We start from the raw sequence: 13,438 nt of genomic DNA, 5'->3' as shown, positions 1-13,438 counted from the left end.
TGAAAGTGATGGGTGGACAGGTCGCGGCTCCCCAGCAGTGGGACGTTTAAATGGCTGACGAGGGCGATGGTTTATTTGTGACCTGTGGTCTCGCCATACAATAGGATCACTATTTATATCTTCCCGAGGGTGTCATAAGAAGTAAGGAATACTTTAAAAGTATTCCCAAAGTTGACATTTGGCAGGCGGCCGGTTGTAAATTTACATCCGAATCTTCAAATTTTTAAGGTTTATTTTTTGACGACCTCGGTAGCGCAGTGGTAAGATTCTTGCCACTGAACCGAGAGGTCCCGGGTTCGATCCCCGGTCGGGTCATGATGGAAAATGATCTTTTTCTGATTGTCCCGGGTCTTGGATGTTTATCTATATATGTATTTATTATAAAATATAGTATCGTTGAGTTAGTATCCCATAACACAAGTCTCGAACTTACTTTGGGGGCAGCTCAATCTGTGTGATTTGTCCTAATATATTTATTTATTTATTCAATAATTCATTTCGGGCAGTGAACGATGAGGTAATAAAATATTAGAGTGAGATTTTCTGAATTTATCTTGTGACCACATGTGATCGTTTTACATAACAGTAACAAAAGAGTTGCTAGGTATCAATGTATCTATTGAATTTACTTATTTTTTTAATATATGACATTTAATTTTTTCCCTGGCCTCTGACTGACTGACTTCGCCGCATCGGCACTCTAAAATGCAGGATAGATAATATTTTTGTTGCTTTTTGTTTTTGGATGTTTTTAAATAGCCCGGTCGTTTAGCCAACCAAGTTCAAGTACAGGTGAAACCATCCCGTTTCACATTCGGCACGCGCTACTGCCGAACGTTAAATTTTTTTTCTCCGTACAAAAACGAGACACCGTCATTCTAATTCCAATTATTTGTATACGGAAGACAGAGACGGAGAGTTTTTATCAGCGTTGATATAGTTATTAATTTGGTACATGATTCGTAGTGGTTTGTGTGGTGTTTGCTCGATGATTTCGCGGTTACGATCTTGTAGGTGATGGCATGTGAGATGATAACTGCCATTTTCCTTAAAGAAGGAATGTTTTATGAAAACTTCTACAAATAAAATAAAAAATAAAATTTGTTTATTTCAGACAAACAGTCCATATTATCATTACAAATTCATTCCCTTAAAATTAAACTTACCTTAAATTGACAATTTTGTTTATGTGGAGTTCAGCATGTCTCTTATATACTTCTGCATTCATCGCTCTCATCAATGAGCTTCTATGGCTGCCGAAAACTTCAGAAGTTTTTAAATATTTTCTACATAAAGTAGCAATATTCTAATGTACGGGGCAAAGCTACTACAGTTATTTTTATTTTGAAACCTTTCGTTCACCCGCCTATGGATCGAAAGGTCCCAGGTTCGGTCCACATGAATTTATATACCAATCGCTCTCATGTGTGTAGTAGTTTTTATAGACCACCACCGGTGAAGGAAAATATCGTGAGGATACCTGCAATTTGGTTGATTAACTTGTGTGTGAAATGGAGAAGGCAATGGCAAATCACTTCATTAGTAGTAATACTCCAAGAAAATGTGTTTCATTCAACGTAATGAGACGACCCTCGGCCATGAAAAAATCGACTATGAATAGAACGTCACTAAAACAAAAATAAGAATAGCATATTTTTATTTCGACCACCCATCGACTTCGACTATTAGGTACTTTAGTGTTTCTCATTGATTTTGAGAACTGTAAAAAATGTTGTAACTTCAGTTTTCCAGAATATTTCCGGTCTCTGTGATTGTGACCACCAGATCCGCGATACAAGCTTAGCGCTTAGTGTGGGCCGTTGAGTATTTATTGTTCATTTATTTGTCAAAGAAGCTAAAAATTTAAAACTATTTAAGGGACATTTTGCATATTCTGAATTAAAAAATCAGTTTTGCATATTTGTGTTAGTCTATAGCGCTAATTCCCACAGTTGCAAGGATCAATTGGTCTGATGGACAAATTCTTTGTTATTGATACAGTTAGTAGTGGCTATAATGTGGATATTTACATGCGATCGGACCTCGATCGGACCAACGGTGATATACCATTATAATGGAAGACGTAGACAGCATATTGCTACAACTGTTTTTTTTTAAAAATCTGACAGATTTCACTGTGATCAAGTCAAGTTTTTTATTTTGCTATACTCAAGATTTCTTCGTATTCTTATGACTAAGACATTTTGAAAATTATGTCGTATTACGTTGGCCTTTCTCTACCCCTATACCGTTATTGTTTAAGACGCCCGCCTGTGGATCGAAAGGTCCCAGGTTCGAATCCTACTCGTACCACATGAGTTTGTATACCAATCTGACTCAGGTATAGTTGTTTTCATCGACCACCACTTGCTTCCGGTGAAGGAAAACATCGTGAGGAAACCTGCACACTGGTTGATTATTAACTTGTGTGTCAAAAATGGAGTAGAGGCAATGGCAAACCACTCCATTACTAATGCCAAGAAAGTTGTTGTGTGTGTTTAATTCCACGTAATGACCACGACCCTATATAATACAATACAGTTACAGGAAAATATCCGAAAACTGTAAAACTAGTGGCTCTGTGAGTTTTAGAAATCGCGAGCTTATAGAGCTCGCAGATAGAAGGAACACCATACTATGTTTATCATGAAATATTAATAATATAATAATGTTAAAAATAAACTTATTATTTTTGTATTTTTTGTTTTGAAAATGAATTCTTATTTAATGTAAGACTCGTGCACCGGGAGTCCAACTCTCTGTTGACCATTCATTGACATCATGTCTGAGAATTTTTTTATTCCTGTTTCTAATATAGTTAAAATCGATGTTTTTTCATTTAGTCATCTAGATCGAGAGATCTGATGTGGTATGACATGCTGTGGGGTAGGTATAAAACAACAGACAACTTGGGAACAGGAAAAACACCGCTCCGTTATAACTCCTTCGTCGAGAAGAATATATCTGTTTGAGTATCATTTCCAAGATCATCGACATTCTTCGTTTTATCGATGTCGATAGTTTCCACCTGTGCTGCGGGGGCCGGGCGGCAGGTGCCGGCCAGACGCGGCGGCGCGTCAGTCTCCCGCGGCCATCGCTCGCGCTACACGTCGCGACTCCTCTCGACACTCACCGCACGTGCGTGGCGCAACCCTATTTGTTGTTCCAATTTTAAAAGTGCTGTGCCAACTTGTGAATAGGATTTTAACTTTTTAATTCCCCGGTAAGTTTCCTTTATTACTGGCCAGTTTTTATTTTTTTTATTCATTTGAATATCGATAACGTGTTTCTATCATTCGCGACGGTAAAATCATCGTGTTTTGATGTGGAAGTATGTTAGTAACAGTATACGATCATTCGAATTTTACAGAAACGAATGGGTTTGTTAGACCTGTTTGTAAGTTTACAATATCTAATGGATCAGAGAGATATTATCTGAAGAATAAGGTTTTAATTAGTCGTGTCCCACTTCGGGATAGCATTTTAGTAGTTGGTTGTGGAGGTTTTTATGTTTGGAATTAGTGGAAGATCAGGCTTTTATCCGGAAAGATTGTTTTGGTACGAGATTAGAGATAAGATAGAGTTTTACAAAGAGTGCGGGCGTGTTAAGTGCCGCATACAAAAGACATCAACGGGTACCAGTTGGTGGCATAAAATATGTAGAGTATGGAATAAAAATATACGCGTCACTCTACACGACTCTATGACTTATTAGATGTTCTTTTAAATATTTGATTACTATTAAATATAGTAATATTTATTAAATATAATTGTTTATAAATGATAATATTTTTTTATCGCACACATACTTTTAAAAAACTGCGACAAAAAGTTACATAGATATCATTTGAAAAATTACAAATAAACCTACAATACCTGTTAGACCTTTTAAATTTTTCGTACTCACACGACGAAAAAACATACAGAATGAAATTTCATTTCTTCGGTACCTATAAATTTTTTGTCAATAGATTTTTTTTTAATTTTATGTTTTTTTTTTAATTTTATGTCATTATAAAATAAAAAACTAAAAATATAAATACTTAAAATACAAAGAAAATCTTTAAAATCAAAAACATATAATAAAAATGTACAAACATAAAGTATCACGTGTACATTCCTTACGGGATGGACAGTGCCAAAAGTGAACATAAATAACAAAATAGTTTTTTTTTAAATCAAATCCATAAATAACAAAGTAACACATCTGTAGTATATTTATTTTAACTTCTATTCGGGGACATGTATCAACGGGTGTCATCCTCGCGTTATAAATTTGACAGATCACATGTTTTCACTTCGTTGTTTGTTGAGTTCTTTTTTGTTTCGAACTTTCTAGAAATTTCTAGAAAGTTTAAAAAAAACTCAATGTTGCCATTTGGTTTATAAATTTTATAAGAAATTTCGTAAGAATAGTGTAGTAGAAATTTATAATTGAGTTGATTTGAACTATTTATGTTTAAATTTACTATTTATTATTTTTGTCCAATTTAAAGTCTCAATTCTATTTTTTTTTAATTTATCAGCAAATAATAGCTGCGTGAAACAACCAGAATTACTATTAAAATTTATTGTTATTTCTATAATAATTATTCCGTAAAACGGTCTTCTTGTAAGGATTTTTCGGATGCTTACGTACTTTTTAGAATATCCTCAAACAGATCGCAGTGCGCTTGCGCAGATCGTCTCAAAGCTTGGTTGGTGTCAACAGAGATTTTTAATTATTTAAGATTCATACTACTGTGCAAACAAAGAGGCATGTGGCCCACCTGATGGCAAGTGGTTACCGCGCCCTATTGACGCCTACAACACTAGGGGTGACACGTGCGCGTTGCCAGCCCTGAATAAATCTTTTCATGCGCCTTTTAAGGACGCCTTTTAAATGCTTGGCGAAAATCCATTTCAGAATTGTGGCAGAATTACGGGGGGCAATTTTCACGAGACCAATCATCCTTCATGGAGCAATAGATCTTCTATAGTTATATTCTACTAATGCGAAATTTTGTGACAATGTATGTGTATATTTTTGTTAATCAAATGTTTGTGCAACCTGGAATAACTCGTAGGGTACTTTTTATCCCAAAATATCCACGGGAGCGAAGCCCCGGGGGACTCAGCTGCCAAAATATATAAGCAAACCGGTAATTTTGAAGTATTACATTTGTATGATTATTCGTAAATGTTAACAATTAATTAGACTGTTTCGAATTAAATTTCTAAGGGATTTTTTTTTGATCCCTCGGCTTTGGCATCGTCGGCTTCGATTTCTATCAAAAATCAATATTCACTCGGTCACTAGATATCTCTAGACCATGTGAGTTCAAAATATTTACTAATTATATTTTATTATACAACTTGACATCACTTAAAGATTTTCTTTGCACATATCCGTTTCAGAATTCTCTTAGCAATTCCGTATGAACGGATGGGAAATGAGAGTAAAAAAAAATGTTACACTTAGGAAGTAGGCTAACCGTAAATAAAATTATAATTGGCTTTGTCTCTCGCTCCACGTATCTTCACGGCTGTGGCGTAGCTATGTTACCATATGCCCCGGTGCACAAAAGACTTAGAACCTCTAACGGAAATGTTTAAGTATTATTATATGAAATAATGAATAGGCAACCTTATTTAAGCCGATGATGATTTTGTAGTTTTGAACGTTTTTGTATTCTTTCTATTGTATATCAGCAAAGTTCATTTTGAGATAGACGAAATCTTGTCATTTTTTATTCAAGTATTTTTCATTAACATCGCGAAAACGGAGCGGGCCGCTAGTCCCACTAATATTATAAATGCGAAAGTTTTTGAGGATGTATGTGTATGTATGTTTGTTACTCTTTCAGGCAAAATCTACTGGACCGATTGTTATGAAAATTGGTACACGGGTAGAATATAACCTGGAATAATATATAGGGTACTTTTTATCCCGAAATTCCCGCGTGAGCGAAACCCCGGGGCGCAGCTAGTACCTCATAAAATAAACTAAGATAAAATGTTATGTTTTAATACTAATTTATTATATCTTCTACAATCACATCTACTAGATTATTACAAAAGTTTCACTATAATGAGCATGGCCAGTGATACTTATAGGATTAAGTTTTCTTTTAACACCACATTAATATAATATGAACTCATGTTTTTGCAAACAAATTATCACTGTCTTCACATAAATAATACGTAAAATTACTATTAAAACATACCAATTCAGTATTGCTTTACTGATCCACAGAGGGGGCCCCCTGTGCAATAGGCACCTTCAAGTAGTACGTACTTCAGTAGCTACGCCACTTCACGGCTTCTAGGCAGCGTATTGCAGCATTGCCGCAGGAATTAGTGCTTGATAACACCTTTGTTAATTAGAGGCTTTCCTATCGTAATATCTAGGGACGTTTAACATTGTAAATACTAATTTGTAAAAGAGAAAGATTAGCTAGGAAAAATAAGTTACATTTTTTTTACTTTCAAATTAATACTTACTTGTTTGAGTATTAGATATATTTTTCTGGAATAGTAGTGTACGCGTCTTTACTGTTTTATAAATTAAAGAGTTTACAAACAATATCCGGAATGTATTTTTTTGAAATAGGTTTTAGAAGGTTTATTCAGTGTAGAATAAGGATTTGAATGTATTTTTTTTTAATTTAACCATTTGACGAGTGATCGGATCCGCTTCATGTTGTCCCGCGCCGAATAAATCAAAAACTGGTACAATGTACGAAACTTCTAAAGAGTATTTATATATTAATCCTCGCTGGGAATAACAGACACCAGATGGCCAATGGACAGGAATCTTAACCTCTCCCTATGGTTTATATCCGGGAAAAAATTCATTCAAATCATTGTAATTCTTCAACTTTATCGTTCCAAGTTAGAACATACTTATAAACAAAAGGCGAACTTAATGCTAATAGCACTAGCTCCTACCAGAAGCACCTATTTGAAGCAGAAAAATTTGTGCATCACGAAAAAATATAGGTAGATAAATTGTCAATGAATCGTTAATAGCTCGAAACATAAATAAATACTAAGATAATAAATTCTCCGATTTGTTGCATTACGCATGCGTAAAAGGCCATAAAGTTAATAAAAATATAAATATCTGAGTGAAAGCTGCATTAGCAAATGTGTGATACCTCCAACTAATAAATATGATGACATAAACCTCAATAAAGTTTACAAGTCGTGGATTCCCATTGGTTTTTGACGTTGACATTAGATAACTTAAAATTTATCAGTTGTCACGATAATGCTTATACCTTCAGTAGTATGGTTGTCCAGTGATTAAGACCCCCGCTTGTTATCAAAATGCCCCGGGTTCGAGTCCTCTTCCCTTCTAGAATAAGAAAGCACGGGAAAACCTGCACCCAATTAGACTGATATCCCAATCCCAACAAATATTATAAATGCGAAAGCAAGCTTGTTTGTTACCTCTTCACGCATTATTTACTGGACCGATGAAAAACGAGTAGAAAATAACCTAGAATAACACATAGGGTACTTTTTGTCCCGAAATTCCCACGGGAGCGAAGCCCCGGGGCGCAATCCAGTATTACATAGTGGCATAAGCGTCTAATACGTTTATTGCCAGGGCGGTATTTGTAACGTCGCATGGCAAGCATGATTAGGCGTTTTAAATATTGTCTGACAATATTTTTCAATATCTAACATTGTAATTATAAATATATAAAATTGACTAACTTTAGCAGAACATTGTTAGTATTCCATTCCAACACAAGTTTCGAACTTACTTTAGGGCTAACTCAATATGTTATTTGTTCATAAATATAAAAAAAATCAACACTTTTCGAGAACCAAGAAGATGCAGAATACAAACTGGTCTATGCTTCAGTCTATGCAGAATATTGTAAATTCAAATTCAAAATTCTTTATTCAATTTAGGATGATATACATCACTTATTGACGTCAAAACTTACTTAAACTAAGTCTACTGCCGGCTTCCAAAGCGCAGGTGAAGAAGAAGCGGCGCAACAAACTTCACCGCAGCCTTTTCTCCAAGGACGTCAATTAACAAATATAGGTCTTATACATATATTAAAAAAAGTAAAAGTAGTAGTAAAATGTAAGAGACCCATGTCCTGCAGTGGTCTTGTAGCCGAGACGATGATGATGGCACCTAAGTATCGTTAAGTACTGCATGTTCTGCAACAAGCAACGCTTGAGCACATTTAGTGGTCTCTTAACCGACCGCAAGAATACAACTTAATAAAAATCTTGTACAAATGTTCACCGCAAAACAACGGTCTGATGGTATAAAGAAAATTTATCTCCGGTTTATTATCTTTTTTTTAATATATTTGTTCATTTAGCGTATCGTAAACTTCATCATTCCAATTACTATTACTACGTAGTACATAAAACAAAGTCGCTTCCCGCTATTTGTCCCTATGTCAGATCTTTAAAACCACGCAACGGATTTTGATACGGGTTTTTTTAATTGATAAGAGTGATTCAAAGGGAAAGTTAAGGTTATAATTTATATTTTTATCCGAGCGAAGCTGGGATGGGAGCCGCTAGTTTGCCAGTAAAAAACCGGTCAAGTGTGAGTCAGACTCGAGCACCGAGTATTTTACTAATATATTTTTATCGAATTTCACGACAAAATTCTCCCCGAATTCCATACACGCATCTCTATCTCTTCAACACTAGACGTTCCCCGGGGCTTCACTCCCATGGGAAATTTGAGATAAAATATAGCCTATAGCATTCTTGGGTAATGTACCTCTCTAATAGCGAAATAATTTTTGAAATCGGTTCGGTAGTTTCGGATATTACCCGGTTCAAACATACTCACAAAGTCACAAACTCACAAACGCTTACCTCTTCATAATAATAGTATATAGATGTATATAATTTTTTTGATCGCGTCCGACATAAAATTCTTACGAAACAAGTTTAACTGTAATGATCTTCTATGTTCATTTTACTATTCTCATAATAATAAACTGATCTATGAGAGTTCGATTGGTAAGGTTCATAATTTAATCCCTAGTAATTTATTTCAAAAGTACCTCCGTGGTTTCAATAATTCATTTAGATAAGTAAAATTTATGGACGGTTCAGGGTTGAGAGGCTGCTTGTTTGGTCCAAGTTTTATTGGAAAGCGGTATAATATTACCTTTATCCTATTTCGAGTTTAATACTGAAGTTTCGTATGTAGCTTAACTGTTTTTAGTTCTTACTATTCCTGCCATTTTTTTATGCTTTGTGTCTTTATTTATTGACAGCTTTTAGGAATGTTTGTTTAAAGACAAAGATAAATTTGCAAAAACATTAGCTTAATAGCTAAAAATTAATAGCTAAACTTTTATGTGGAACTTAGTATACTGTTAACTTTAAGATGGCTACGAGTATTGTGCTACTTACACCACGCCGTATGTAGTGTGGGCGTTCATTGCAAAGTTAGATTAAACACCCATTCATTCATTATACGCAAGCAGAATATAATATGGCAATTTGTAACGATATACTTGTGCAAAATATGTTTCGTAGGCTGTTCTTGGAGGCCCAAACAGCGGTTGCAGGAGTCCAGAAAAAATACGTGTTATATTCATAAACTGTGTTTTTTAAACACTAGCGGCCCGTCCCGGCTTCGCTCGGGTAAAACTATAATAAATTAATTTAAACCTTAAGCAGCAATCACATATCGTTTGTTAAAAACCGTATAAAAATTAATCTGGTAAACATGGTCACATACATAGGTAAATTGGTTTTATCATAGTTTGATTATATATAAATAAATAAATATAATAAACATAATATAGTAACTCCTATTCATGTATATTCATAATTATACAATGGTCAATGTCATTGAAAGTCATATAAAAATTCCAATACAACAGTTAAACTTTGATTCCGAACTCTCACTCAAGTAAAAATGGCTGCGCGGGCGCAGAATTCCATATAATCATTATTAATTTATTAATGTATACGAGGCACTCTCTCTGAGAGGAATTCTTGGTCGGCTGTATCCTCTTGCGATTGCATGATAACGTCAGCCCCGCCGACTATTGCTAGATTATGGGAATTTGCGCAATTTATCCCCAATAATCATTAGTGGGAAAGTTGTTGTTTCTGTCAGTATGGAATCCTCTGGTTCGCAATATCAGAGAAGAGTTTTTACAAATTTTTCTTATATTTATTACATAATTTTTATGCCGGCTTCGCTCGGATAAAACCAGAAATCACACTATCTATTGGTGAAAACCGTATATAAAATTCGTCCAATACTTTTTGACTGACGCGACAGAGGCATTATTACTTTCTTTTTAATGTAATAATGTATTTAAATTAATCTACACGTAAGTATGGGTAATCTTCGTTGCAACTTAACCGCTTTCGAAAATATTTTATAGCAATTTTTTTTATAGAGCTATAATTAAAAAGTATTTTATTACAATATTCCGAAGCGAAACTCCGGGACCTAGCTATTTTTGTATTGAGATAAAGCAGTTGTTACTGTACTTGTTACAAAAACAAGAAGACCGATTTAGTATACAAAAGTTTTGTAAATCACAATATTCAATAAATACTATTATGTCAATGTCCCAAAAGTCTTAAAAAATGTGTCCACATTTTCAAGAAAATAAATTAAAATTAATAAAACAAGAGCTAGCTTGAAAAAGACCCTCACACTGAAATAATTCAAAACCGATGAAAAAGAAAACACGAAGCGCAAATTTTCATTCACGTTCAGGAATTTGTTGAAGCCATGTAAGAAAATAAAATTCGTGAGAGCTAATACCATACGTCGCTTGATGTGTACACGCGACGTGCCTTCTACAAATATACCGTAACTCGGAAACTAAAAACCGATAGAGGCGGCAGCGCAAAAAATGGTTGCAACAGTGAACTTGATGAGTGCATACACTTGAATACCCGATGCGGAATTTGAATGTGGAATGCGTAAAAACAGTTGGAATAAGAAGCCACAATTTCAAAAATGGAAACATGAAGATGAAACAATAAAATGACGAGCATAACAACGTGACTTGAATTCTTGATATAAAAAAATGTAGACACGCTAATTGCGGCAATCTATTCACGTGAAGAAAGGCTGAGAATATAATTTCAGTACAGCATTATATATAGATACATGTTCGACGATGTTAAGGAAATTGCTGGCAACAAATAGGCAAGGGTCTCCGAAGTCGGAAGAAGGCCTACTCGTATGCCGTGCAGTGGGTCTTGGAGGGTTGCAGATTATGATGATGACATAATTATGTATGTAAATAAATATATAAAACTGGTATGAAATCATCATAAAAGAAGAGATAATAAGATGGAAGTCTTGGCTAAGAGCTAAGATTACTAGGTAGATGGTATGATGAATGGAAACAATTTCCAATTGAACACGTTTACGCACTTCCTGCTGTACATATGCAATAATTGTGTGTTTAAGTAAAGGAATTTCAGTCTTAGTCATGATTGCTGACTTTCTAGCAGTAAATATTATATTTTGACGACCTCGGTGGCGCAGTAATAAAGCTCTTGCCACTGAACCGAGAGGTCCCGGGTTCGACCCGACCGGGGGTCGGGTCATGATGGAAAATGAGCTTTTTCTGATTGGTCTGGGTCTTGGATATTTATCTATATATGTATTTGTTATAAAATATAGTATCGTTGAGTTAGTGTCCCATAACACAAGTCTCGAACTTACTTTGGGGCTAGCTAGCAATCTGTGTGATTTGTCCTAATATATATTTTTTTATTTATTTATTAATATCTATCAGTGATTTTTTTTAATGCAAGTAACAAATATCACAAATATTCCTAGGTTATACGATTCCAGGCAGTATTTAACAACAGAAATGTTAGAACATTAATACCACTAGCCGTGTCTAGTACACCATCACCGCACAGCAAACGGACCACAACATTTGAAATTAAAAACGTAACGGCAGCGCGAGCTTATAAACAATTGCTCTGATTTTCCTCAGAAATTAATGCAACATCATTATCATTATCAGCAACTAGAGCCATGAAAAGTAAGCTCTTGATGGACAGCTTATGTGCGCGTAATTACATAGATACATCTCCCAAATTGTATGTAACATTACTATGTTTCTTAACAAAGTTCACAGTGTTTCGAGAAATCGAATCGGTCCAAATATCTTCGAAATAGTGTTAGTTTGGTTACACCTTCTAACTTACAATTAATATAAGTTAGTTTAAAAAAAAAAGAATAAACTGCATCGTATTTGCAATTACCTTTTATTAATTGATTGATAATAAAGTCAAGATGAAAAATGATGTTTATCTATACATATATGCTTATGTTATAAATATATATTATTATCTTGTATCGTGGAGTTTGTATCTCATAACACGAGGTCTTAAACATTTTAATTAAAAACAAAAGAAAAATTAATGATAATAGGTAATATTGTACCTGATGACGCACATACAAAATGCATAGTTGCAATATTAATATAGTCATTATCTACAATGTAACTTAAGCCTAGTAATAAATTTAGGTCTGATGGGACCCCATGGTCATAAACACTATAGTCTATTGTTACAAAACATCATTGTAGCGTTTGAATTCACTCTTTTCCTTTACATATTACGATAAATTGTTATATTTAATGTCACCATCAATCGTGGCCATTTTCCAGATCGTAGCTATATTGTTATCTCCTTATTTACTTAAGTAATTTTCGTCTGTTGTACCTAAATACTTTGGTACACCTATTTGGCTCTTGTACAAATTACGATCAGACATGTAGACGTATCAGAAAAAACGAACAGATCCAATACAATGAAAACGAATAATGCAATGAAATAATGTCAATAATATGAGAGCAGTCAATTTTTGAGGCCGTATAATGAATAATTTATTGAGCTAACTGTATGGATGACAAAGAATCAATGCTACTGGGCGGACTTATTATAACATTGAATCTTGCCGTCCATTTTGGGTTGCCCGTCAAGCATTCATGCATACATCACTCCAACAGGGGGGCGTATAGGTTAGATAGCCACTGGTACCCCATAGGAGCTAATTTCCATATAAGTCTGTACAAGTGTACAGCTGTCGATGACATACCAATGGAATATCAACGTTGATGCCTTGCAATAAGATTCGACTTGGTGTGACATTTGTTTGAGAGACAAAGATGAGTGATGTCGGATGGTTCTAACTGGACTATTCGAAGCAGTTCTTATGTTAGAATTTATTATCTTTACAACAATGTTCCAATGGCCAGATATTAATATGTTACAATATTTTAGTATACAATAAATAACTCCCGTCTCTAGATTCATAATCGTCGCAACCAAGTGATAATGAGTATAACCACTATTCATTCAGTTTACAACTTGTGAAATTTTATCAATAGTCACATAGTAGGGTAACCACCTTTAAGAAAATTGTTTTGTTTGAACAATTTCAACATTGGACGTTATCAGTTAA

At 34.5% G+C, this 13,438-nt stretch overlaps 1 protein-coding gene across 1 annotated transcript in view; it reads left to right on the top strand.

Moving 5' to 3' along the window:
* The first annotated feature begins 3,076 nt into the window (after positions 1–3,076).
* The window catches only part of m (miniature), a 78,992-nt gene continuing 68,630 nt past the window's right edge, over positions 3,077–13,438 (top strand). The window contains exon 1 of the mRNA XM_053749584.1: positions 3,077–3,223. The gene's annotated coding sequence lies outside the window, so the exon portion shown is untranslated. The remainder of the gene's footprint in view (positions 3,224–13,438) is intronic.

This window comes from Plodia interpunctella, chromosome 9 (assembly GCF_027563975.2).
Source record: "Plodia interpunctella isolate USDA-ARS_2022_Savannah chromosome 9, ilPloInte3.2, whole genome shotgun sequence".
Lineage (NCBI taxonomy): Eukaryota > Metazoa > Arthropoda > Insecta > Lepidoptera > Pyralidae > Plodia > Plodia interpunctella.
Note: the sequence above shows the minus strand (reverse complement) of the source record. Positions and strands in the feature narration are given on the sequence as shown.